This window comes from Rattus norvegicus, chromosome 13, assembly GCF_021556685.1.
Source record: "Rattus norvegicus strain SHRSP/BbbUtx chromosome 13, alternate assembly SHRSP_T2T, whole genome shotgun sequence".
Lineage (NCBI taxonomy): Eukaryota > Metazoa > Chordata > Mammalia > Rodentia > Muridae > Rattus > Rattus norvegicus.
Genome location: NC_141546.1, coordinates 22,865,392 through 22,877,982, shown reverse-complemented (window position 1 = coordinate 22,877,982; position 12,591 = coordinate 22,865,392). Strand labels below are relative to the sequence as shown.

Below are 12,591 nucleotides of genomic sequence, written 5' to 3'. Positions count from 1 at the left end.
ACCGTCCTTGCTGTAATCACACGAGGTTTATTAACGGGAACCAGTGCACTGGGGTCGAGACTCATATCCCATGCAAGGGCAGTGGAGGTCGACCCCGAGAGGCTGGGAGAAAGGATATTTAAAGGGAGAAACCACAACCCAAGGGGGCAGTGATGGCATCATTGGAAAGTGTGAAGAATAACAGTGAAAAATGAGAAGGAGACACTCTCTGTTTCTCAAGATTGTTCAACTTTATGGTCTGCTAGTTCCTGGGAGAAGCTGCTTGAAACAGCAGATGTAATTACCTATTCTATAGCCCTAGGAAGGGCTTCCTGGAACATACAATTCTAGGGCCTAACCAGTTTCTTTCTTCTGCTCTAAACTTTGTGTCTAGGAGGGCAAGTTTAAAACTTTTACCTTTCATTATCACATAGGTGAGAAAGCAGAAGTGATAGGTAACCATGTGCGTACATGGCTCATGGCTTTTCTCCTGCTCCCTCAATCAGGAAGAAAGGTCCCAGCCCCTCCATCCCATGTGAAGAGGATCTTTGTAGTGCCATATTGGATTTGGGCCTGGCCGCTTTGTAACTGCATGGCCACAGTTAAGAAGTCATGGGATTGTTGGACAGAGGCCTCTCCCGTGTATTTACGGCACAGGAAGAAAAGACCAAGTAGTAAACACCCGGGTCTCCACTGCATGACCTCTGCTGAGCCCGGCTGATGCATGTGGAACTGACACACCCGGACCACACCTGGGTGGTGGTCAATTTACTTCTGCCTTTTACTTCCTCAGCCTTTATCCTGGAGATTTAGGCTGGTCTTCTGGGATTTCTCCCTAATTAATTCAGGTCTCGTAGTTGGTCTTTTGTTACCGAAGTCACGAGCCAGGTAGTCATGAGCCAGGGTTTCCCACTGTGCTTCCCAGTTATTTTCTACCTGGAGACTTGTGTATATAAGTGGTGAATAAAGCTACAGGAGTCTCTCACTCTTCTTCCTCACTCTCACTCTTCTTCCTCACTCTCTCTCACTCTTCCACTCTCTCTCTCTCTCTCTCTTCCTCTCCTAGTTTGACACGATAACCTGTGTGTGTGTGTGTGTGTGTGTGTGTGTGTGTGTGTGTGTGTGTGTGTGTGTTTCTTTCATCCTGTAGGCTTTCGCCCGATTCTCGGTACCGTGTCGGTGCTGGCGCCGACAGATCTTTTCTGGTGGCTCGCATTCCTATCATTGTGGTAGCTGCGGGTTGGGGAAGAGCAGTGGTTGTTCGGGGGTGGGGTGCTGCTGGAGGGGGAGGGAGATTCTCCCAGATGTGTCTGCTATTCTTTTGTTATTCGTTACTCACTTATATTTCCAGTTTGACTTGCACCTTCTTCTTACTTTGTCATTTTCTCCACTGCTGATAACTTTCTAGAAATTTCTAAAAGTCCAGTTCTGCTGGCTGGGACACAGATTAGAGACAGTGATTTTCTTGTTTTGGTTTGGCTTTGGTTTTCCCCTTCTGGGCCAGATCAAGTTTCCAAATTGAGAACTTCCGCTTATAATCACTACTCTTTTTTTGCCACAGGGAAGTTGGGGATTTCCAGTTTCATTAATAGGATAGTCTGGTCACAGGCTTATATTTCTGGCAGACAATAGTTTTAAACCCTCACTTATGTGAGATGACTGTCTGGTCCTTGGCCTCCAGAGGAATAGGCTCCCTGGTCTAGGCACCGGAAGCTTCATCCCCACCACCGGGGATTTTTTTCAAGTTGTTTCTGCTCTGTGGAGATTCTTTTAAAACCTGTTTTGTTTTTTTTTTTTTTAAATCTTGGATTTCTTGGAAAATAGCTTGTCACCTTTTCCATGTGTGATGGTTTGCATATGCTCGGCCCAGGGAGTGGGACTATTAGAAGGTGTGGCTTTGTTGGAGGAAGTGTGTCACTGTGGAGACCCTCCTCCTAGCTGCCTGGGGATGTTCAGTCTGTTCCTGGCTTCCTTCTGGTGAAGATGTAGAACTCAGCTTTTTCTGCACCATGCCTGCCTGGATGCTGCCATGCTCCCATCTGGATGATAATGGACTGACCCTCTGAACCTGTAAGCCAGTCCCAATTAAATGTTGTCCTTTATAAAACTTACATTGGTCATGGTGTCTGTTCACAGAAATAAAACCCTAACTAAGACAGAAGTTGGTACCAGGGGCTAGGGTATTGCTGTGATAGGCCTGACCATGCTTTTGTTTGGAAGAATATGGATTTGGGAACTTTGGATTTGGAAAGCAGAATGCTTTAAATGAGACTTAATGGACTATTTTAGTAGGAATGCAGAAGTCTTTGTTACTGAGAGTGATTTGAATTGTGCAGGCCTGGCCCAAGAGGTTTCTGAGGGGAAGAATTTCAGTATGTGCTGTAAAGACTGCTTTTGTTGTATTTTGGTGAAGTATGTGGCTGCTTTTTGCCCTTGTCTGAAGAGTCTGCCTGAGGCTAAGGTGAAAAGACTCAGATTAATTGCATTGACAAAGGAAGTCTCAGAAACACCCATCATAGACTTTGTTCTCTGGTTAAGTCTCATGAAGAAGATTTTAATGAAAAGGGAAGTTGGAAAAGGAAAAATACAAAACATATGGTTCAAGTATTAAAGGGACACTGGGAAATGAAATGGTGCTGAATCCTGTGTTCAAGGATATTAAATTGAATTAAGGAAGTAATGACCTTGGGGCAAGTTCCCACCCAACTAAATTAAATCCAGGTGTGGTGGTACACACCTTTAATCCCAGGAGACAGGCACACAGATCTCTAAATTTAAGGTCAATCCAACAAGACCCAGGACAGCCAAGTTCAGGCAGTGAAGGAGTTAGAAAAGAGGAAGCTAGTGATAACCTAATAGAACAAGGGGGCCATGTTCCAGCTCCTGCAAGCAGCAGAACTCAGCAGCTTCAGCCATGTTTATATTTAAAAGGAGGAGACAATTGATGCTGGTTAGCTGGAGCTGATCAGCATCACTGGGGTGACATCTTCTGGGAAGTGTTTTTTGAGAGCTGTGTTCCAGAGATGACAAGGTTGTACCTTGTGCTGTGGCTAGACTTAGTAATGTGTAAAGAGTCACCCAGGTGGTACTGGTTTTGAAGACATGAAGGGGTCATGAAGAACAACTGAGGCTGGGCACTGTGAAAGGCAGTGGAAAGTCATTGGTGAAGGTGTGCCCTCAGTTGCAATTGATGGCCCAGGACTGAAGGGGTCATGCAAAGGAGTTGAGGCTTGGCACCATGAAGAGAGCCTAGGAGAGGCTATTGGTGAGGTCTAGATGCAATGGAAAACCCCAGTGTATTGGAGATGTCAGCACCATGGGATGATCACCAAGAACAACAGCAACAGTGTAGTGTGGATCAACCTGAAGTTAAACTGCTACGGAGGGCAGAGCTGGAGAAGTGAAGCCAGCCCCTTGGAGGATCATGTGTGGATCCCAGAAACAAGTTGTAACATTGAAGCTGCCTTGGAGACACAAAGATGTTAAAGATGCCAGAGCCAAGGGATATCTGCTGAGGAAAGCTGCTAACAGGGAGTGGAGTCAGCTCAGGAGAAAGAAATTTGTTGTAATCAAAAAAGATGACAAAGGAGTTGAAGATCTGAAGACCACTTTGACATCAGACATGGAGATGGCAGAGTGTGAAGTTTGCCCAGCGGGTCGCCTGTCTTAATTCGGGGATTACAGTTAAGTGATTAGATGGATCTTGGTAGAGACTTTGAACTTTGGACTTTTAACATTGTTGATACTGCAGTAGACTATGGGGACTTTGGAAGTTGAACTAAATGTACTTTTTTATTATGCTAAGTTTAGGTATGGCCTCCATAGACTCGTGTTTAAACAAGTCTATGGAAGGCAGGGAGTGGAGTGTGATGGTTTAAATATGCTTGGTCCAGGGAGTGACACTATTAGAAGGTGTGGCCTTGTTGGAGGAAGTGTGTCACTGTGGAGACCCTCCTCCTAGCTGCCTGAGGATGTTCAGTCTGTTCCTGGCTTTCAGATGTAAGACTCAGCTCCTTCTGCATCATGCCTGGCTAGATGCTGCCATGCTCCCACCTTGATGATAATAGACTGAACCTCTGAACCTGTAAGCCCAATTAAATGTTGTCCATTATAAAACTTACATTGGTCATGGTGTCAGTTCATAGCAATACAATTCTAACTAAGACACCATGTATAACCAGTCCTTCATCACAGATATCTCTGCTAAGATTTCATGGTGAAGGGGGAAGTTTCCAGAAAACTGGACTTTGGAGGCTAGACAGGCTGCCCCACGATTTAAAGCACTCGCTGTTTTTGCAGAGCATCTGGGCTCCATTTTCAGCACCCAGCTGTGGTCTGGGCTCTGTTGGAGAAACTGCAGCACCCAAGATGCTCAGCATGTTTGTTTTACAGAGTTGAAGAGAGAAGCAAAGTTATTGCGAACAGCTGAACTAAGGTGACGTGTTATAGACAGTAAGCACAGAGGCAGGGTTTATACTATTCTGCTGGATCAAGGGGGCAGGCTTAGCTGATCTTGGTGGAAACAATCCCTGTAGGGGAGTGGTCTTGAGAGTTCCTGGAGTGGCTGGGAAAGGACAATGGTGGACCTCTTCTGCACACACCCTCACCTCAGGGCCGGCTCATGTCACAACGCACCTCTCAGGTCTTTATTCAGTTAGGGAAAATTATTTTCCAACTTGTGCATCTTTCTGCATAAGCATTTTCCCCTTTAGCTTAGGACTTAAAGATTTATGATGACAATTCTTACTGCTGTTAGACATTTTAAATGAAAGAAAATTCTCATTCTGTGCACTCAAGCAAATGACTTAATCAATTTCTCCTTGACTTACACAGAGGAAATCTGAAGTTCATGCTTTAGAAAGCTTTATGTAAGACTTTTTTTTCTCCCACACTGCACATCAAACTGACTTCTTATTCAACAGAATAACGTTGCGATAATGAAGATGAGTCTCTGAAGCATTGTGTGAAGACAAAAAGAAATTCAGCTTATATAATCAGAAAGGGGAAAGTGTTCAAGTGACTTTTGTCAATGGATGCAAAAGGCGACTGCATCACCCTGCTTCCTTATTGGCGAGGGGCGGAGGGGAGGGGGTGGGGGAAGGGGAGGAGGAGAAAGGAGCTTGATTGCTGGTGTTGTCCTTTTAAGTGTGTCTTGAAGTAAACTGAGATCGTGGTAGGTGGTCTTTCTATTATTTTCTTTCTGTTCTTTGAGTTATTTAGGGTTTGACTCTGGTGAATCTCGGCTTTACCATTTGTGGATGATGTGGGAAGAAATTGGGAAATCTGGAATGAGTAGTCAGGGGTGGCCTCACCCATGAAGGAGGAAGGCATCTTCTGTATCACTGCAGATCATGTTGGCAATGCAGGTGCCCGGACCCCTCCAGACCACTAGACTGTGCCTGTTAATGAACTCCCTATTAAACTGTGTGGAGCTCTGCTTCCAGAGCCATTCGAGATCAGAGCTCTGTCAAACAGATAGGAGAGAGTGTACTCCCCAAGGTCATAGGTCACAGGCTTACAATAGAACCAGCTGCACTTACAGCAGCCTTGTCCTACTTTGGGCTTACAGCGTTCATAATTATAATTTACCCATCACTAAGTTCTTATTTTCTTTATTTATGTTGATGAGTCAACATTGTGGGATGTTTATTTTGGTTTCTAACATAATGTTTGACTTTGTTTATTTTCTTTGATGTGTATTTTCTACTTCATTAATGTCTGCTTTTACTACTATTCTTTTCTCTTTCTGACTTTATTCTGCTATTTGTCCTAATTCTTTAAGCATGTTAAGCTCCTCTTTCCTAATATAAACACACAGGATTACGAGTCATTTCCTAAGAACCACTATAGCTATATCTGACAAATTTTGACACATAATTTTGAGTTTTCATTTAGTTCCTAATATTTCCCAGTGTCTACTGTGACTCTGTGTTTAATACAAGGACAGACTTAACATTTCATAGACATTTTCAGACCTATGATGTCTGATAGATATCCCTTTTGTTTCTAACTGAAATGAACTATAACCAGATATCATGGTTCTAATACTGTGATTCTTTATATATTTGTCAAAGCAGGCAGATTAAAATTCTCTAAGATTTACTTACTCAAAATTTCACACATGCATATAACGTGTTCTCACCATTCCCCCTTACATCCCCTCAAATTCTTCTCTATCCCCACCATCACTTTCCTCCCAACTTTTTATGTTCTCTCTGTAGGTCTCCCTGTCTCTCCTGTCTCTGTGTCTCTGTGTCTGTGTCTGTGTCTGTCTCTCTCTCTCTCTCTCTCTCTCTCTCTCTCTCTCTCACACACACACACACACACACACACACACACACACACACACACCACACACCCAGGAGATTGCAGAGATGGCTCAGTGATTAAGAAAGAGCTTTGACTGTTTGGCTGTTTTGTAGAGGACCAGAGTTTGATTTCCGGCATCCACACGATGGCTCACAACCATCCATATCCTAGGTTTCAGATGATGTGACGTTCTCTTATGGCCTGTGCAGGCACCAGGCATGCATGTACATGGTGCAAAGACACACAGACAAAACCCATACACATAAAGTAAACAAACAACCCCCCCACTGAGTCCACTTAGTGGTGCCTGTATGTGCATGCACATAGGACCATCTAATGGAGCATGGGTAGCCTGTCAGGAGTCACATTCCTAAAGAAAAATGACTCCAAAGGTGGTCTGATAAGATATAAGGTGTTATTTCAATACTTTTGTCTCTCTTGAGGCTTCCTTTGTTACTGAGTATACGGTCAATTTTGGATAAGGTTCATGAGATGCTGAGAAGAATGTGTATTCTTTTGTGTTTGGGTAAATGTTCTGTTGATATCTGCTAGGTCCATTTGATTTATAACATGTGTTGGTTTTCTTATTTCTCCATTTGGTTTCTGTCTCCATGACCTGTCATTTGGTGAGAGTGCAGTGTGAAGTCTCCCACTATTAATGTGTAAGGTGTGATGTATAATTTTTGTAATGTTTCCACCTTTTTGAATGTGGGTACCCTTGCATTTTGGGGCAAAGATGTTCAGAATTGAGATGTCATCTTGGTGGATCTTTCTTTTGATGACTATGAATGTCCTTCCCCAAATCTTTTGATTAATTTTGGTTGAAAGTCTATAACACAATTTTTTAAAAAAGCAAACAAAAAATGGTGTACAGAGCTAAGCTGAGAATTCTCAGAGGAGGACTCTTTAATGGCCGAGAAGCACCTAATTCTTCTCTATCCCCACCATCACTTTCCTCCCAACTTTTTATGTTCTCTCTGTAGGTCTCCCTGTCTCTCCTGTCTCTGTGTCTCTGTGTCTGTGTCTGTGTCTGTCTCTCTCTCTCTCTCTCTCTCTCTCTCTCTCTCTCTCACACACACACACACACACACACACACACACACACACACACACCACACACCCAGGAGATTGCAGAGATGGCTCAGTGATTAAGAAAGAGCTTTGACTGTTTGGCTGTTTTGTAGAGGACCAGAGTTTGATTTCCGGCATCCACACGATGGCTCACAACCATCCATATCCTAGGTTTCAGATGATGTGACGTTCTCTTATGGCCTGTGCAGGCACCAGGCATGCATGTACATGGTGCAAAGACACACAGACAAAACCCATACACATAAAGTAAACAAACAACCCCCCCACTGAGTCCACTTAGTGGTGCCTGTATGTGCATGCACATAGGACCATCTAATGGAGCATGGGTAGCCTGTCAGGAGTCACATTCCTAAAGAAAAATGACTCCAAAGGTGGTCTGATAAGATATAAGGTGTTATTTCAATACTTTTGTCTCTCTTGAGGCTTCCTTTGTTACTGAGTATACGGTCAATTTTGGATAAGGTTCATGAGATGCTGAGAAGAATGTGTATTCTTTTGTGTTTGGGTAAATGTTCTGTTGATATCTGCTAGGTCCATTTGATTTATAACATGTGTTGGTTTTCTTATTTCTCCATTTGGTTTCTGTCTCCATGACCTGTCATTTGGTGAGAGTGCAGTGTGAAGTCTCCCACTATTAATGTGTAAGGTGTGATGTATAATTTTTGTAATGTTTCCACCTTTTTGAATGTGGGTACCCTTGCATTTTGGGGCAAAGATGTTCAGAATTGAGATGTCATCTTGGTGGATCTTTCTTTTGATGACTATGAATGTCCTTCCCCAAATCTTTTGATTAATTTTGGTTGAAAGTCTATAACACAATTTTTTAAAAAAGCAAACAAAAAATGGTGTACAGAGCTAAGCTGAGAATTCTCAGAGGAGGACTCTTTAATGGCCGAGAAGCACCTAAAGAAATGTTCAACATCCTAAGTCTTCGGAAAATGCAAATCAAAATGACTCTAAGAGCTCATCTTACACCTGTGAGAATGGCTAAGATAAAAACCTCAAGTGACAGCACGTGCACGTGGAGCAGGGAGCATTCCTCCATTGCTGGCTGGAGTGCGAGCTGTACAGCCACTTTGAAAATCAATTTGTCAGTCTCTCAGAAAACTGGGAATAGGTCTATCTCAAGACCCAACTATATTATTCCTGGGATTATACCCAGAAGATGCTCTGCTATATCACAGGACATTTGCTCAATTATGTTCATAGTAGTTTTGTTTGCAATATCCAGAAACTGGAAACAACCTAGATGTCCTTCAACTGAAGAATGGATAAAGAAAATATACACAATGGAATACTACATGAAATTTGCAGGTAAACGGATAGAACTAAAAAATATCATCCTGAGTGAGGTAATCTAGACCCAGAAAGACATGCGTGGTACGTACGCACTGGTAAGCGGACATTAGCCATCAGGATGACCATGCTACATTCCACAGACCCAAAGCAACATGACTGAATCTCACTAAGGGAAAATAAACTAGACATCAGAGGTGGGGTGGGGGGAACTGGGTGGGAGAGAAGATTGGCAGGGGATTGGAGTAGGACTCAGGTGTGGGGAGAGTAGGGGGAGGGCAGGGAGAGAAAACAGACACCAGTGGACTAGCCAGAAGCAGGGGTGGGGGGTGTTCCGGGAGTCTATGGGGGTGAGCCTAGCTGAGAATCCTAGCCTCATGGGATATGGAGCCTGAAGTGGCCACCTCCTGTAGCCAGGTGGGACTTCCAGTGGATGGAGAGAGACACCAACCCACACACAAACTTTCCACCCAAAACTTGCCTACAAGACGTACAGGGATAAAGATGGAGCAGATTCATAGAATGGCCAACCAGTGACTGCCCCAGTGGCCGACCCATCCCGTGGTTGAGAGGCAACCTCTGCCACTGTTAATGATACTCTTCTGTGCTTACAGACAGGAGCCTAGCAAACTGTCTTCTGAGAAGCTTCACCCAGCAGCTATGGAAACAGATGCAAAGACCCACAGCCAAACATTAGGCAGAGCTCAGAGAGTCTTGTGGAAAAGTGAAAGAATTAATGAAGTCAGAGGGATCAAGGATGCTACAAGAAGACCTACAGGGTAAGCTAACCTGGGCCCATAGTGGCTCCTAGAGACTGAACCACCAGCCAAAGAGGATGCATGGGCTGGACCTGGGCCTCCTACACACTTATAACAGATGTGCAAATTAGTCTTCATGTATCCCCTAACAAGGAAAGCAGAGGCTGTCTTTAATTTTGTTGCCTACCTTTGAATCCCTTTCCCTTAGTTGGGCTGCCTTGTCTGGCCTCTGTGGAAGAGGATGTGCCTAGATCTACTGTGACTGGATGTGCCAGGGTGGTTGTAACCATGGGGGTACCCCTTAAAAATGGGGATGGAGGAATAAAGGGAAGGGGGTATAAGCGTGGGACTGGAAAGAGAAGAGTGAGGGGGCTGTGACTGGGATGTAAAGTAGATAGACAGATAGATAGATAGATAGATAGATAGATAGATAGATAGATAGATAAAAATGAAAAATGGCTCTTTCCCATTGTCCATCAATTTGTAGCAGCTTCTCAGATAGGGACGTGATATCATGACTCTCAATATCCATGCTGGGATTTGGGCTAGCTTGTTCTTATGCAAATCTTGTGTATGTAATCCCAGCCACTGGAGATTAATGTTAGCAATGACCCTATTATGTTCAGAAAATATTCTGTTGCTGAAGATGTCTACTGCTTCTGGGTCTTACACTCTTCCTACACCCTATTCCATGATGATCCCTGAGCCCTTGTGGGATATATACATCCTAATTAGAGCTGAATATGACTAGCTTTTCATATAAATTTCTATTTGAAAAAGAAACTTCTCTAATGAAGGTTGAGAGATACACTAGTCTATATATATAAGAATATATAATTATATATAAGGATAAGAATTTAGGGGACAATTCAATACTGTTTTTTTGGGGGGTTCTTTTTTTCAGAGCTGGGGACCGAACCCAGGGCCTTGCGCTTCCTAGGTAAGCACTCTACCACTGAGCTAAATCCCCAGCCCACAATACTGTTTTTTTTAACTGAATAGTAATATTAGGTTCTTAGTAGCCAAGCCTGTGTAGTAGCCAGTCACCAGTTTTGACCCAGCTAACACTACAAGGCATACTGAGAAGGCTTTAAGTTGAATCAGAAAGTAACCATTTGCTCCTACAACACATCTCTACTTCATTAGTGGTCATATCTTGTCAGGTCAGTTGTTCTTGTAACTATTTTTGACACTCTGTTATGTACTAGATATTGTCAAGTTTAGAACTGTTACATATTTTGGGAAAATTGATTGTTTTGTTTTTCATTATGTCTGGATTCTTAACTCTAGTAATGTTTTTTTGCCTTAGTTTACTTTGTCTGATGATAGGAAGCTGCTCTTGATTTCTCTGGTTAGTATTTCCCTGTACATGATTTTTTTGTTTTAAACTCTTTGACTCTTGCTCTTCCTGTGCGCCCATATTTAAGAAATGCGGGGGCAGGTAAGACACCTCTGCACATAGATGCACTCACCTTAATGTCTGGTGACCTGAATCTGATGCTGAGAAACAAGGAAAGGGAAAAGAGGAAGCCTGACTCTTCCCAACGTCACAGCTATGGTTCCCTGCACAAGTCATGCACAAGGCCAAGCTGATCAACATTTCCGCATCAATGCTGACCAGCCAACAAACTGTAGGCAGTGGATGCTGCTGGGAGAGGAACGTGAGGTTTCTTCAAAGGTGTGGTCCTTGACAAGTCAACCATGTTCCTGTGAATGGCCCCACACCCATGTGCATTCGAGAAACACAGATCAGACTCGGTGGTGATAAAAGTTACAATAAGCAGACATTAATCTGGGCATCTGTGTGTCTGGAGGATTTATGGAGAAGAGTGATGGTGAGCATAATCAAAGCACCCTGTGCTATATGAAGGTCTCAAAAGAATAAATAAACGGTATGTTAAAAAAGAAAACTACTATATTGTATATTAACATCAAAGATTCATAAACGATATTTTTCCATTGTAGGTTGGTAGTGACTCCCACACTCATTCCAGCATGTTCTGGCTCCCGCTGCTGTGAATGAAGGGGTGGAGGCCAGCATTGACCAAGGCGTTGAGCATGGTCGTTATCTTCAGCGCTGTTGCTTCTACAGCTATGTGCTCTCCCCTGTCATCACTTAAATGCACTGTGATGGAGCTAGGGTCCATATATTTCAAGTCTGCAAAAAATGTATCACAATAATTTTAACACAACTTACTCTCTGTTTTCTATTTCTGAGCTCTGGTTGAACACACAATGGAATTCTGACCCCTTTTTATCATTTTTTAATCTTTTTTCATATTTTTTAAGTTTATTCGTCTAAGCTACATTCAGATCATCTTCCAGTTCAGAAAGTCTCATGTCAGCTCTGCCTACTAGTCAACCTGTCTTTTAAAAAATAGAATTGCTGTAAATTTTCATCTTCTACGGGTTTGGATTTATTTGAAAATCTTGTGCCGTGTTCACATTTTCAGGCTTCCCTTTCATTTTGAAAAACACATTAGTTGTGGAACGTATGTATTCTTTCTGAGAAAATATGGAGACATTTACAAAGGCCGAGTCTGTCTGCTGCTTCTGTCTTCCCACTCACTGTCTGCTGCTTCTGCGTCTTCCCGCTCATACTGCGTTGTCTCGTGGTGGTTTTTCTAAATTTTAAGATGCATGCATACTGCATCGTCTTCATCTGTATGGATCTACAGATGTCCAGGTTGGATTACGGTGTTCTTCTAGAGGTCAGTGGTTCCTCATGACATGAGAGCTACTAAACTGGAGACTTTAGTCTAGCTGCTACTGAATGTTTCCTGTAGCCCACTACTAGTTACCTGAGATAATTATCTTGTGGTAATTATGATATCTCATAGGATCTGGGTTCTGGTTACAGAATTTCAGAGATTCTTTTTCTTTCTTCACCTGGCCCCGGACTGTGAGGAGACAGACATTGCTAGGAATTTCTGTACCCTATTCTTGTCTTCATTCTTATGTAGTCAGGTCTGAGCTATTAACACCGATGGCCCTTCTTTCCCTGGCGTGTGGGTGTGGGCTCAACTCATGCCCCTCACACAGTGTACCTGTCAGAGCGGAGGTTCAAGCCCATACCTTGGGTGCAAAGCTGGCTTTGAAATTTGCTAGTCCCATGGTTCTTGCTTTCATTTACTTTGGGTTTTGATGATTTCCACAT

At 43.2% G+C, this 12,591-nt stretch overlaps 1 long non-coding RNA gene across 1 annotated transcript; it reads left to right on the top strand.

The window, feature by feature from the left end:
* The first annotated feature begins 1,602 nt into the window (after positions 1-1,602).
* LOC108352518 (uncharacterized) lies at positions 1,603-11,333 on the top strand. Its single transcript, XR_015635840.1, has 4 exons — positions 1,603-2,049; positions 9,291-9,455; positions 10,339-10,374; positions 10,862-11,333. It is a non-coding gene; the product is annotated as an uncharacterized LOC108352518 (long non-coding RNA).
* The last annotated feature ends 1,258 nt before the right edge of the window (positions 11,334-12,591 follow it).